Genomic DNA, 16,814 nt, shown 5'->3' with positions numbered 1-16,814 from the left:
CCATCTCTTTACCGACTTACAGTCCATTAAAGCGTTTAGAATATCATCGATACGTTCGTTGTTCCGATTCATGTCCGATGATGATGAAATTATAGATAAATAGATCGAAACATAAACCTTTATATGTTTATAATTAATACATTTGTGATTATTGTCCATTAAAATGGAACGTGATTTTTCAAATTTATATATTATAATTCAAATCTAGACTTAATAATCCTGGATTTAAAATTAAAGTGCCCAATTTTTTAAACGCACATGAAACAATTAATTATACTATAGTACGAATAGACAATAGTACGATTAATTTAAAATGTATACGAAGCATAATTGATAAACTATACGATGGAGGTTATACGCAATCAGGGGTGTTCCAATAGGGTATACGCCGTATACTCTCAAGATTTTTTTTCCATATTATTGACACGCTCTTTACCGGCTTTACTCCTATAGATCATAAGAAAAATATTCTTATTGTATTAAATGTTTATATTTGATGATTATAGTATACTCTCAAAAAAATTAATGGGAACACCACTGTACGCAATACGCATATTGTAAAATGATGATCATTTATATAATATATAAAATACACGTTTATATTGTGTATTATTATTATTATTATTATTTAGCTTATTTTCAATAACTTCAATAACTTCAATAAGTTTCTATGATACCAACAACGTGTATTCAATGTTGGAAACTATATGGACTATATGAAGAGATGCAACCTCGGTAAATTTTTAACGCGTAAATTTACCAATTATTTTTTTACAGGTAAATATAATTTATTATTATTATTTAATAATATAATTCACCGAAAAAATTAGCATATGACACCTCAAATTAAACGTCTTAACATTTAAATAGAATGGAATAGCTGATATTATAAAAGTTAAACATGCCCACAACTACCATGATATAGATGATATAGTGTATTACCATAATATATCTACAACTATATCCTAATAATACATTTTATTTTATTATTAAATTTTAATTGTAAGTATTAGAGGCATTAGAGCTAGCTAATTATAACTAGAAAAAAAGACAAATAAAACTAAAAATTAGAATTATTTTTATTTATTTTTTTTTTTTATATAATGTTATGAGTACCTAATAAATCTGATTTGATTAATTTGCAATTTATTTTATAAGTACTTTTTGAATATTTACGAGTATGTATACTTATAAAATAATTTAAAATATATACAAAAATCAATAGTACACTACAAGATACTTATATAAAGCTATTCATTAAATTTATGTAGTAGTTATAGTTATTTACTGAATATCATAATTTTACATTTTTTTAAAATGTTTTTAATATAAATCTCAAACGCAAAAATATTAAAATTAGCTTTGTATCAAAATATTGTAATTTAATTATAATTTCTAAATTTTAAAGTTATTCCGAATACACGTTACACGTACAATAAAGTAACAAAGATTTAAACAGAAATTCACTTTTTACTAATTAAGTATAATATTTAATAAATAATAATACATTATGTGTTAGAAATGTATATATTATAATTTAGTATTTTAGGGTCCCCGTGATATGTTTAGCCCGGGGTCCCATAATACCTTAAGACGACTCTGCACACAATTTCGCGGCGTCCAACCGAAAGTGTAATTTTTTTTAGTTCACTGTTTGATTGATTAGTCACCACTTTAAAAATATGAAAAAAATTATAATTATAGGTGTTTAAGAATAACAATATAGTATAATAGCAATAATCAACGTAAGAATCATTATTAAGAGTGAGATATTTTTTTCTAAATCGCCTCACTACGACAATCAGTTTTTTTACATTAATCTATCCATAGCTGCTTATCAACAGTATTATAAGGTTTAAATTCCGGATGAAAAAATAAACGTAAATTGTAAACATAAAGGTGACAATATGTTGCAAAATGTTACAAATATTAAACAAAACCAATTTATAACCTTTGTAGATGTAGATAAGTATGGCGTGGTACGATGATGAACTCAAGAATTATTATTTATTAGTTTAACAATAGATACACGTTTAAAGTGTATCCTTTGAAATTTAATATAATTAAAACTGAAAAAAAAAATAACAGATAAGTAACAGTAGTATATATTTGTATGTTCACAGCACATTTGAATAGGGAGATTTTAAATGTTCAAGGAAGTAAGTTTTGAGGAAGTCTCCTCAAGCCAATTTTTCTTTCCCTGTAACACGAAAATACACTGATTTTCAAAAACCATAATCTATGACGTATATTCTATACTCACAGCAATTTAGAGCAGGGAGATTTTAAATGTTTAAGCGGGAATAAACTGCTCAACACCATTTTTCCCCGTTTAACACAAACTAATAAATTCTGAAATTATATCTTTACACACACTTTTTTAAAAAAAAATTGTTTTTAAATTAAATAAGAACATAGTTCGATTAAAATAAAAAATAATTTAGAATTAAGGTTATATAATATTTAACGAAACAATAGATTAATAATTACTAACCAATTGTCTGTTTAGTACCAGCTAACGAAATTGGAAAAGTCTAATGTATGTACTAAAGTCTTAATGAATGTAAATTATGTAATTGCCATAGGGTCACCAGCCACTGGTTTCTTTTTATAGCATTTGTTATATCCAAAAAAGCAAATGAATAACTTTGCAATTCCAATTTCAGTATTTTGTATTTCTTGTGGTTACTGGGAAAATTATACAACCAAAAAAACATTTTTTGTAGGCTATACTTGAAATTACGAGTATGTCTATGAAATATTTTCAAAATTATAAAAATTTGTTTTTGAATTTTTAGGATTTATGAAGTTTGCATTTCGCATTAATGACATTATGTTATATTGTTATATATTTGAAAAAAAATATTAAATACCTTCCACCATTTAAGTCTTAAGTTAAAGGTGAATTTTCGTTCTCTTCCACAGAATTTTTTGTAGAACTATAAATTGTAATTGTAAGTAAATTGATAACTTGAATCGAATATAAACTTTAAACGGTTTTAAAGTTAATAGTTTATACAAGTAAAGAATAAAGATTATACCAAAATAGGTACTAAAATAATTAATGTTATTTTAAATTTAAGTTAATCCAAAACTATTGATGTTTATAACGAGTTACCATACGATATGTATTTGTTAAGTTGAGCTATGTACCTTTTACCTAACGAGAGTAAAGTAACTGAGTTTAACGAAATAATAAATAATAAAATAGACTATTTTAACCATATTTTTTTTTATTTTAGCGTGTATATTTTAAATAAGATATTGAATAATACAATACATCATAATATAAAATTATTGTTTTATAACTCTAAGATCCATGGTATGATTTTATAATTTTGTTTTATACATAGACCTTTTTAAATAATAATTTATAATAGGTATATTGGTATATAATAATAATACAAGTCAATTTTATCATATAAATCACATTAGTAATCGATCGACAGCGAAATTTTAAGCCCATTTTATGGATATTATATTATACACAGGGTTATCAGTGGCAAATGTTCTTTATTTTATAAACTGACACTTTTATAACTTAAATATATTGTGTTTTTTACATCACTTATTTGATTTGTGTTTCTTCTTTTTTATTCAAGTCACAACAAATATTTTTATTAGACACCGTCATGACATTATCGTTTTCAAATTTTAAAACATTCAACTATTCAAATACTGGTAAACTTTAGTTACTCAATACTTTTACGTTAATAGTGTTATTACAATTTTTTTATTACATTTTATTTTAAGGGCTCTCGCTTCTGCCGTCAATTTGAGCTCAAACGATCTTAAGTTTCGACAAAATTAAAGTTAGTTTAGGATGTCCTGTTTTGATTCTGAAAAAAAAATCTAAACTCGGCAGAAAATTGTCTATAGATCGTATGGAATACTTATTAAAAATTAAATCTTATATTTTAATAAAGTGTTAATAAAAACTTGAAAATATCAATTTTTTCAAATCATAGTTAAAAATGGAAAGTGTTTCGTACGATCTACAGACATTTTTCTGCTGAATTTAAATATTTTTTCATAATTTAATTCAGGCAACGTTAAATAACTTTAATTTTTTCAAATCAATAAGTAAGTTATCGTAAAATAGTGAATTTTTATTGTTATTGACATGTACATGCGTGTACGAGAGTGGCATCCGTCAGAGGCTCCAGCCGATACCCGCATTGAATTTCACTCACACTATTTTTTTTTTTTATAATAATTATTTATAATTAACCCATAGATCTCGGACGGTAAAGACGAGATTATAAATTGCCTAAATATTGTCATTTAAGGGGTCTCGCTACGGTTATATTTAAAGCAAGGCCCCTTAAGGGACAACATTTAGGAAATTCCTAAAATTTATAAAAAATTGCAAACTATTTTGTAGTTAAAAATTCATAAGAACTTTGGTTTTTGTATCTAAGTTTTGAAAATATAATACAAGATACCTCCAGTAGTTAATACTGAAACCATACAATGTAATAAAGAAAAAATAATTTTATAGGTATTTTAAAATCAAATGTCGACAAAACTACTTATTTAAACGATAAAACTTTAATAATTATAAATAAATATTTATTATAATAATAATTTAATACTAATAGTATTACGAATATAATATTTTTGGAAAAATATAAGTTAAAGTGATATAAGCTGACAGATTGTTTCCACTAGGAATCGTTTTTCGTGTACGATACTAATATATCATTGAATTAAAATTTAACACACTCATAATAATAACCCACTCGACACATATGGTATTAATAAACAGTAGTTACTTGTCTATCTTTTTTTTATCATTAGATATGTATATAGGTTTTAATGCATAATATATAAGATTTGATCACTTGCTCCGTTATGTATTTCATATTTCCATTCCTCCAAACTGTCGACTATGAACCGTCAGTAAAACATTTACACCTTTTTCGTCTACTGAAATTCGTCTATGGTAAAATAATAAATAATTACTATAATTATTACTCTAAAATAATATGTAATATAATATTATAACATATGCATATGCTGTTCAATTTACACCGATCTGTACAAGAAGCATAATATGTTTATGTATGTTGTGCAGTCTACACCTAATATATTTAAGGGATTTAATATGTATACATAGATTTTATATATTATATGTATATTACAAGGTGGATATATATCCACCTTGGTATATTAAACAGACGTGTCAGCCTTCCATGGGAGAGGACTACTAAAGTAGAGAGATATTCTACTACATAAAGTATTATAAAATAATATTAATATATAACATTTGACACTAACTATATTGCAGAGACTTCCCTGGATTTATCTTTTATTTTTACCCATAAAATATCATAACAAATATATATATATTTAAATACTAAAATATGTTATAATATATAAAATTAAATTTTACTAAGAAGAATTGTCTATATTTATTAATGTTTTTGATAGTTTATAATTAATCATATTTTATATAATATGTTCAAATAACATTATTAAAAGGGTAGGCAAGTGGGTATCGCTTTGCTGTATGTCTGTATAGTAAAGATGGAAAGTAGGTCACAATAATGGATGTGTTAAATTTGAATGCTAAAACAGGTGTCATTGTACAGAAAAAACGATTCTGAACGGAGATAATTTGTCAGTCTAGAATTAGTAGGATACATTATATTATTAGCTATATTTAAATTGTAATATAATGTAATTTTACGCGATTTCATAAAATATTAAATTTTATATGCTCATAAATTTTTTTCTATATTGACACCAGAAATTTCTTTTACAATTATTTGAAGAAAATGTTATGGAGAACCTTGTGTTGTGTTTTTTAACCTTAGGTATAAACCACAAAAATGTTACGATTTTAACATACTTCGTAAACATTTAAACTTTAAATACTTATAAACAAAAATGATGACTAATTATTTTTAATTTTTTTACCATGATAAGTACAACTTATAATAAATATTATCTTAAATTTTAAACATTTTTTAGATTGCCACATTTTATTTACCGGCATTTCAAAAAAAAAAAATCTTAGAAAAATCGAAAATTTTAATTGCTTATTAATAGCTTTAAAAAATATATATATTATAAATAGATAACGCTAATATAAACATTTGATGAAAATTTCAAGTATTTACAATGATTCATTTTTGAGTTACAGCAAAATAAAAAAAAAATCGATTTTGTCTCATTTTTTTGCAACTAATTTGCAACGTTGATAAAAAAATGAAACTGATTTGGAAACGATCGGACAAAGTCGTGGTGCCAACTTCACGTACGTCTACTATAGTAGATTCTCTAAAAATAACAAAGAAGTTGGTAAATCAAATTGGGAAATAAATAGAGTGAAGAATAAGATATTGGAATAATTCAAGCAGAATTAAATAAAAATAATTCTGTAGGAAAAGAACCTAGCCTAACCAGTTACGAGAAAAATGTAAGTAAAAATGTCTGACATTAAAATTTCATAACAACGGTAAACTGCTACTATGATACAAATTTGAAAATTCACAACTCATATTTTTTTATCTCCTTATTACGTCCATGACGATTAGTTTGATTGCTAATTACAGTGATAAATATTGTATAGTACACTTTTGGTGGTCACTAGCGTCAGAATTAAATGTGTATTCATAGACATTTCACACTGCGTCGATAATGTTATCAACTAATTTTTTTTCTTACAAACAGCTAGGGTTATCGCCTATCGGGGAGCGCAGTACAAAAATCATTAGTAAACGTTGAAGATAACGGGCAGTTCAATGTTGACGGTGCACATACACCGCAGCAATCGGTATTCTTGAAACGTAAAATCACGAAAAAAGATGTGTTCGTAGTTTACGTACAAGCGTGTCAGAAATAAAGATGTATTCGTCGACGTTTAACACCGCGTCGATGAAGTCGACGTTAACACTAATATGTTTCTTACAAACGTCATATTCGGGGAGCGCAGTAAAAAAATCATTTGTAAACGTCAAAGATGACGATTGACAGGTGGTTCACTGTTGTCGGTACACATACACTGCATCAGTCGATTTTCGTGAAACGTAGTATACTAAAATTATGAAATCAGAAGTGTTCAAAGTTGACGTTCGCGTCTGCGCTTTTTTAACTTACTATTTATATATATATATTTTTTATACATAAAATATAATTGCAAGGTACTGGGTGGGGATAACCCACCAGTGCGGGCATAGGCGCCGCCAGGAATTTTATCAGGGCGGTGCATCGTGCAAATAGGTATACACTAATTTCTAAATAATGCTTATACACTTAATAATAATAATAATAGTTAAATACGTAATATAGTATAATATAATGTAGACAATTTTACACCGTCGACAGTGTTTATCACGAATCGTTAAATCACGAAATCAGTAGTGTTCACTGTTCATAGTTAACTTTGGCACATGTACTATACGCGTATAGCGCAGTATGGTTGAAATAATACATTTTTGCGATTTTACATATTTTACAGTCGGTTTCCGGAGTCACAAAATAATTTATGCTCATAGTTAACGTTCAGGCATGCGGGTTACGCGTATAACGTAGTATGATTGAAATAGTACATTTATGCGATTTTACATTACTCGAAATTCAGAATGGACAGTACACAGTAAACTGTACACCGTCAATAATCGGTTTTACGAAAAAATCGCGAAATCAGTGGCTTATAGTTGACGGTCGAGCATGAACGTAACGCCCATAGCGTTCCATTTAAAAATAGGCGATTTAGCGATATTACGTTTCTTGATTTTCAGAATCGACTGTACACTTTAGGCGGTCACCACCAATGTCTGACTTAAATGTGTATTCGTCGACGTTTAAACACCTCGTCGATGAATTCGACGTTGTCACTAACATGTTTCTTACAAACGTGATATTCGGGGAGTGCATCACTACAAAAATCATTTTTAAACGTCGACGATGACGGGCGGTCTACTGTTAACGGTACACATACACCGCAGCAGTCGGTGTCCGTGAAACGTAAAATTATGAATTCATAAGTGTTCACAGTTTACGTTCGCGCATGTGTGATATGCGTGCAGCGTAGTAGGTTCACTGTTGACGGGACAGTCGGTACACTACACCGCAGTAGTCGGTGTTCGTGAAACGTAAAATTATGAAATCAGAAGTGTTCAAAGTTGACGTTCGCGTCTGCGCTTTTTTAACTTACTATTTATATATATATATTTTTTATACATAAAATATAATTGCAAGGTACTGGGTGGGGATAACCCACCAGTGCGGGCATAGGCGCCGCCAGGAATTTTATCAGGGCGGTGCATCGTGCAAATAGGTATACACTAATTTCTAAATAATGCTTATACACTTAATAATAATAATAATAGTTAAATACGTAATATAGTATAATATAATGTAGACAATTTTACACCGTCGACAGTGTTTATCACGAATCGTTAAATCACGAAATCAGTAGTGTTCACTGTTCATAGTTAACTTTGGCACATGTACTATACGCGTATAGCGCAGTATGGTTGAAATAATACATTTTTGCGATTTTACATATTTTACAGTCGGTTTCCGGAGTCACAAAATAATTTATGCTCATAGTTAACGTTCAGGCATGCGGGTTACGCGTATAACGTAGTATGATTGAAATAGTACATTTATGCGATTTTACATTACTCGAAATTCAGAATGGACAGTACACAGTAAACTGTACACCGTCAATAATCGGTTTTACGAAAAAATCGCGAAATCAGTGGCTTATAGTTGACGGTCGAGCATGAACGTAACGCCCATAGCGTTCCATTTAAAAATAGGCGATTTAGCGATATTACGTTTCTTGATTTTCAGAATCGACTGTACACTTTAGGCGGTCACCACCAATGTCTGACTTAAATGTGTATTCGTCGACGTTTAAACACCTCGTCGATGAATTCGACGTTGTCACTAACATGTTTCTTACAAACGTGATATTCGGGGAGTGCATCACTACAAAAATCATTTTTAAACGTCGACGATGACGGGCGGTCTACTGTTAACGGTACACATACACCGCAGCAGTCGGTGTCCGTGAAACGTAAAATTATGAATTCATAAGTGTTCACAGTTTACGTTCGCGCATGTGTGATATGCGTGCAGCGTAGTAGGTTCACTGTTGACGGGACAGTCGGTACACTACACCGCAGTAGTCGGTGTTCGTGAAACGTAAAATTATGAAATCAGAAGTGTTCAAAGTTGACGTTCGCGTCTGCGCTTTTTTAACTTACTATTTATATATATATATTTTTTATACATAAAATATAATTGCAAGGTACTGGGTGGGGATAACCCACCAGTGCGGGCATAGGCGCCGCCAGGAATTTTATCAGGGCGGTGCATCGTGCAAATAGGTATACACTAATTTCTAAATAATGCTTATACACTTAATAATAATAATAATAGTTAAATACGTAATATAGTATAATATAATGTAGACAATTTTACACCGTCGACAGTGTTTATCACGAATCGTTAAATCACGAAATCAGTAGTGTTCACTGTTCATAGTTAACTTTGGCACATGTACTATACGCGTATAGCGCAGTATGGTTGAAATAATACATTTTTGCGATTTTACATATTTTACAGTCGGTTTCCGGAGTCACAAAATAATTTATGCTCATAGTTAACGTTCAGGCATGCGGGTTACGCGTATAACGTAGTATGATTGAAATAGTACATTTATGCGATTTTACATTACTCGAAATTCAGAATGGACAGTACACAGTAAACTGTACACCGTCAATAATCGGTTTTACGAAAAAATCGCGAAATCAGTGGCTTATAGTTGACGGTCGAGCATGAACGTAACGCCCATAGCGTTCCATTTAAAAATAGGCGATTTAGCGATATTACGTTTCTTGATTTTCAGAATCGACTGTACACTTTAGGCGGTCACCACCAATGTCTGACTTAAATGTGAATTCGTCGACGTTTAAACACCTCGTCGATGAATTCGACGTTGTCACTAACATGTTTCTTACAAACGTGATATTCGGGGAGTGCATCACTACAAAAATCATTTTTAAACGTCGACGATGACGGGCGGTCTACTGTTAACGGTACACATACACCGCAGCAGTCGGTGTCCGTGAAACGTAAAATTATGAATTCATAAGTGTTCACAGTTTACGTTCGCGCATGTGTGATATGCGTGCAGCGTAGTAGGTTCACTGTTGACGGGACAGTCGGTACACTACACCGCAGTAGTCGGTGTTCGTGAAACGTAAAATTATGAAATCAGAAGTGTTCAAAGTTGACGTTCGCGTCTGCGCTTTTTTAACTTACTATTTATATATATATATTTTTTATACATAAAATATAATTGCAAGGTACTGGGTGGGGATAACCCACCAGTGCGGGCATAGGCGCCGCCAGGAATTATATCAGGGCGGTGCATCGTGCAAATAGGTATACACTAATTTCTAAATAATGCTTATACACTTAATAATAATAATAATAGTTAAATACGTAATATAGTATAATATAATGTAGAAAATTTTACACCGTCGACAGTGTTTATCACTAATCGTTAAATCACGAAATCAGTAGTGTTCACTGTTCATAGTTAACTTTGGCACATGTACTATACGCGTATAGCGCAGTATGGTTGAAATAATACATTTTTGCGATTTTACATATTTTACAGTCGGTTTCCGGAGTCACAAAATAATTTATGCTCATAGTTAACGTTCAGGCATGCGGGTTACGCGTATAACGTAGTATGATTGAAATAGTACATTTATGCGATTTTACATTACTCGAAATTCAGAATGGACAGTACACAGTAAACTGTACACCGTCAATAATCGGTTTTACGAAAAAATCGCGAAATCAGTGGCTTATAGTTGACGGTCGAGCATGAACGTAACGCCCATAGCGTTCCATTTAAAAATAGGCGATTTAGCGATATTACGTTTCTTGATTTTCAGAATCGACTGTACACTTTAGGCGGTCACCACCAATGTCTGACTTAAATGTGTATTCGTCGACGTTTAAACACCTCGTCGATGAATTCGACGTTGTCACTAACATGTTTCTTACAAACGTGATATTCGGGGAGTGCATCACTACAAAAATCATTTTTAAACGTCGACGATGACGGGCGGTCTACTGTTAACGGTACACATACACCGCAGCAGTCGGTGTCCGTGAAACGTAAAATTATGAATTCATAAGTGTTCACAGTTTACGTTCGCGCATGTGTGATATGCGTGCAGCGTAGTAGGTTCACTGTTGACGGGACAGTCGGTACACTACACCGCAGTAGTCGGTGTTCGTGAAACGTAAAATTATGAAATCAGAAGTGTTCAAAGTTGACGTTCGCGTCTGCGCTTTTTTAACTTACTATTTATATATATATATTTTTATACATAAAATATAATTGCAAGGTACTGGGTGGGGATAACCCACCAGTGCGGGCATAGGCGCCGCCAGGAATTTTATCAGGGCGGTGCATCGTGCAAATAGGTATACACTAATTTCTAAATAATGCTTATACACTTAATAATAATAATAATAGTTAAATACGTAATATAGTATAATATAATGTAGACAATTTTACACCGTCGACAGTGTTTATCACGAATCGTTAAATCACGAAATCAGTAGTGTTCACTGTTCATAGTTAACTTTGGCACATGTACTATACGCGTATAGCGCAGTATGGTTGAAATAATACATTTTTGCGATTTTACATATTTTACAGTCGGTTTCCGGAGTCACAAAATAATTTATGCTCATAGTTAACGTTCAGGCATGCGGGTTACGCGTATAACGTAGTATGATTGAAATAGTACATTTATGCGATTTTACATTACTCGAAATTCAGAATGGACAGTACACAGTAAACTGTACACCGTCAATAATCGGTTTTACGAAAAAATCGCGAAATCAGTGGCTTATAGTTGACGGTCGAGCATGAACGTAACGCCCATAGCGTTCCATTTAAAAATAGGCGATTTAGCGATATTACGTTTCTTGATTTTCAGAATCGACTGTACACTTTAGGCGGTCACCACCAATGTCTGACTTAAATGTGTATTCGTCGACGTTTAAACACCTCGTCGATGAATTCGACGTTGTCACTAACATGTTTCTTACAAACGTGATATTCGGGGAGTGCATCACTACAAAAATCATTTTTAAACGTCGACGATGACGGGCGGTCTACTGTTAACGGTACACATACACCGCAGCAGTCGGTGTCCGTGAAACGTAAAATTATGAATTCATAAGTGTTCACAGTTTACGTTCGCGCATGTGTGATATGCGTGCAGCGTAGTAGGTTCACTGTTGACGGGACAGTCGGTACACTACACCGCAGTAGTCGGTGTTCGTGAAACGTAAAATTATGAAATCAGAAGTGTTCATAGTTGACGTTCACGCATGCGTTTTGTGTACGGCATGTTATAATACGGTTCAAATAGGATATTTAAACGTTTTTATCGGTAATCTCTTTGAAACGCTTGTCGTCCTGAAAATGAATTTTTTTTTTTTAATTTTACATCGCGCACATTGCGATCGCATTTAAAAGAACCGTCATCTATATACGGCTTTAGTTTGTATAAGGAGGTTGTAACAAAAGCATATTTTCCACCGATTCGGGTACGACTGCAGCGATATAGCACGTTCGTTTATAAAATATTTGTATGACGTCAACGTTGACGTCATATATTTTCGTAGCCGTAATGTTAGTAATAACAATAACTACCGGTCGTTCTATCGTCTATAAAAGGATGCCACACACAAGGACAGATTCATTATACTCGGCACTTTTCATCATGCGTGTACATCACGTTATTATTTTTTACAAGTTTACATTAATTTTGATTTCTTTAATTTATGCAAGTTCCGTATGTGTTTGATGTACTACTGATTCAGGTGTGTATTTTGCTTCAGCAATCATTGCAGTTGTATATTCGTAAGAACTCGCGCACCTCGACGTTCCGCGACATCCAAGTCCTGCTTGTGGTGTCTGCGACGCCGAGTGTGTTTTAAGTGCGCGGGTTGCGTTCCGCAGAAGTGGCAGTACGTGCGTACGTTTGACTTAGTGCGCAGATGGCATGGTTCCCGAGACCCGACGATCGGTCAGCGCGCGTCCGTCACGCGGCGGATCGCGCCCCGGTCAAGGGTCCCGCGTTACGGGTGTATCGCTATTAGCTGCCCGTCTCGCGTGCCACTATGATGGTCTTACAACGCGCGCGTCTCTGGCCCGTATCCGATCACGTTCGGTGGCTGCGACGTCGTTGAATGACATACAAACTGTAACTGATTTGTTGTAAACAAAAAAAATACACACAAATCATACCGTATGCGAACATTACGTGTACAGATACATTGATGCACTGCTAAAAAGTTAAGGTTTTTTTCACAACTCCCTTTTAATTGACACAAACCATACACGTAAATATTTGTTAACACTATAGTTTGAAACAAGGTCTTTATCAGGTATACACACTAAAGTCGACCACCGGCAGCACGAAACACAGTACACCCAAACCGAAGTTTCGTGTTCGTCTACCGTAATATTACAATATTGACACATTTCTGACATCGAGTCAAAGTATATACATGCCACATTCATATTCAGCCGATTGAGTAGGTAATCCTGGTTGGTTATATGCAGTTTTGGTGTGAATAGGTTCTTATGGACTCCATCATTCTTAATCAACATGTACCGGCACATTAATTCTAAACAGTTTAGTGAGGCTTGGAAAGTTGGAAATAATCTTAATTGCTTGCTTATGGGGGTTTATAGGATCGATTACTAAACATGTAAATTTAGAATAATCTATAAAAGTGCTACCAACGAATGATTTTTTTCGTTACAAAACAAGATTTTGTTGGGATAATATTATTTTATCATATATGTAATTCAAATTGTTTTAATTACTACTTATCGAAAAAATCGAAACTCCACACAGAAGGGGCGATTTGTAAATTAAATACAAACATATGTAAACAAACACTACAGCTATTAGCTATATTAATATCACATCACATTACCAACACAGTGGGTAGGATATGTAGTGGTGATTATGGTCGAATGTTTTGTGTAGGTTATTTATTTTACTTTTAACTTAGTTATGACTTTATGAGTATATGTGTAAACATCAAAAACCTAATATGTTTTTGTATCTAAATTTTTGTACAAAATAATAATATCGCATTTCAATGTGTAATCATCGACGATTATATTTACATAAATAATATAAACATTATGATGATGTCAAACGACAAAATAGTTTAAAATTAAAATCAGAAGGGTGATGACAATATTATTATTGTTATAGGAGTATTTTGCGACAGTACGCGGTGTCTGTAGAAGAGACACGGTAAAGTAAAAATTTATTGTACAATCTCATATTCCTCGTGGTGAACCATGTTCTACCTTGATCAGCGCCGTAACGCGTGGACGCCGGAACTACAACCACGTACCGTCTAATGAAAAACGATTATATTCTACGAGACATCGTCGTACATTTCGCTACCATTAGGCCAGTAACACGCAAAAGCGTAAAAATAATACTTCAGGTTACTGCGGAATATCCTGAGATAGATTCCTTGGCAAAGTACATTATACCACATTATCATTGATACTATCGATGTAAACGATGTATAACGGAATTGGAAAACACAATAAAAATAAATTATTATAGGTGTATAAACTTTTGTATTTTAATAAAAATGGCACGATACAGAAATCAGTTTAAATAAGAAAAAAAATAATAATATACATTAATAAAACTAGAATATAAAAAATTCAAAAAAATAAAGTATAAGTTTTATTCATTTTATTTGATATTTAATAGAGTTGTAATACAGTAGATTAGCATTAACGATGGGAGCGACGTTTTGCACGACGAATTATTCGAGCAGCGCGTCGGCGTGTATAAGTAGAACGTATCATAATGATCTTTAAACTATACCACTGTATTTGAACTTCATCAACCTCCATAGGTGTTTCGGTAGTTTCATTAACTTCATCAACCTCCATAAGAGTTTCGGTAGTGTCACTTATCCAATCATGTGTTATCCTTAACTGTCCGGACAAGTCCAACTGTATTTGTGAGTCTGTACTTTTTATGTTGAGCATGTTGAATTGAATCTGTAATGATTCTACGTTGCTCTCGTCGTATACGTTAAGGACATCCATCGCTGTTGTAACTGCAGTTATGTTTTCGTGATCTAAAGTGCTGGCGTAACGTAACCACTGCAATAGTCTATAATATTCAACGATTTTCGATGATGAACTCTACTCCGGTTCATTTCAAAATATATACTGACTATACATCTTAAAGGATACGTCGTTTTATAGTTATGTAACTATAATATGTATACCGATACTGTATCAAATATGAACATTTTTTTAAAAAATACAGGGATATACGACTAGAGCAAATAAACCGTATAAGCGTATTAACAGTCAATATTTTCCCAAAGTTTTGAGTATAAACTTGTTTCTAAAGATTGGTGAATTCAACCCCATCTCACAAAACAAAAATATCATTGTCGTCGTCGAATGGTAACGACTAACGATACCGAAAATTACACATTACACCGTCAACAGAAGGTTTTCATAAAACGTAAAAACACAAAATTAGCAGTATTCATAGTTGCCGTTCACGCATGCAAGTTACGCGTGCAGCGTAGTACAACGGTTCAAACACGGCGGGTGATTTAGGGATTTTACGTTTCTCGATTTTCATAGTTGACGGTACAATTTTACATCGTTGACAGTCGTTTTTCACGAATCGTTAAGCCACGAAATCAGTAGTGTTCACTGTTCATAGTTAACTTTGGCGCATGTACTATACGCGTATAGCGCAGTATGGTTGAAATAATACATTTTTACGATTTTACATATTTTACAGTCGGTTTCCGAAGTCACAAAATAATTTGTGCTCATAGTTAACGTTCAGGCATGCGGGTTACGCGTATAACGTAGTATGGTTCAAATAGTGCATTTATGCGATTTTACGTTACTCGAGTAACAGAGTCGACAGTATACACTAAACATCGTCAACAGTCGGTTATCGTGAAATGTTAAGTCACAAAATAATTTGTTTTCATAGATGATGTTTGCGCATGCCCCTTATGTGTATAGCGTAGTATGATTGAAATAGTACATTTATACGATTTTACATTACTCGAAATTCAGAATGGACAGTACACAGTAAACTGTACACCGTCAATAATCGGTTTTACGAAAAAATCGCGAAATCAGTGGCTTATAGTTGACGGTCGAGCATGAACGTAACGCCCATAGCGTTCCATTTAAAAATAGGCGATTTAGCGATATTACGTTTCTTGATTTTCAGAATCGACTGTACACTTTAGGCGGTCACCACCAATGTCTGACTTAAATGTGTATTCGTCGACGTTTAAACACCTCGTCGATGAATTCGACGTTGTCACTAACATGTTTCTTACAAACGTGATATTCGGGGAGTGCATCACTACAAAAATCATTTTTAAACGTCGACGATGACGGGCGGTCTACTGTTAACGGTACACATACACCGCAGCAGTCGGTGTCCGTGAAACGTAAAATTATGAATTCATAAGTGTTCACAGTTGACGTTCGCGTCTGCGCTTTTTTAACTTACTATTTATATATATATATTTTTATACATAAAATATAATTGCAAGGTACTGGGTGGGGATAACCCACCAGTGCGGGCATAGGCGCCGCCAGGAATTTTATCAGGGCGGTGCATCGTGCAAATAGGTATACACTAATTTCTAAATAATGCTTATACACTTAATAATAATAATAATAGTTAAATACGTAATATAGTATAATATAATGTAGA

Source organism: Rhopalosiphum maidis, chromosome 3 (assembly GCF_003676215.2).
Source record: "Rhopalosiphum maidis isolate BTI-1 chromosome 3, ASM367621v3, whole genome shotgun sequence".
Lineage (NCBI taxonomy): Eukaryota > Metazoa > Arthropoda > Insecta > Hemiptera > Aphididae > Rhopalosiphum > Rhopalosiphum maidis.
This window is presented reverse-complemented; position numbering follows the sequence as displayed.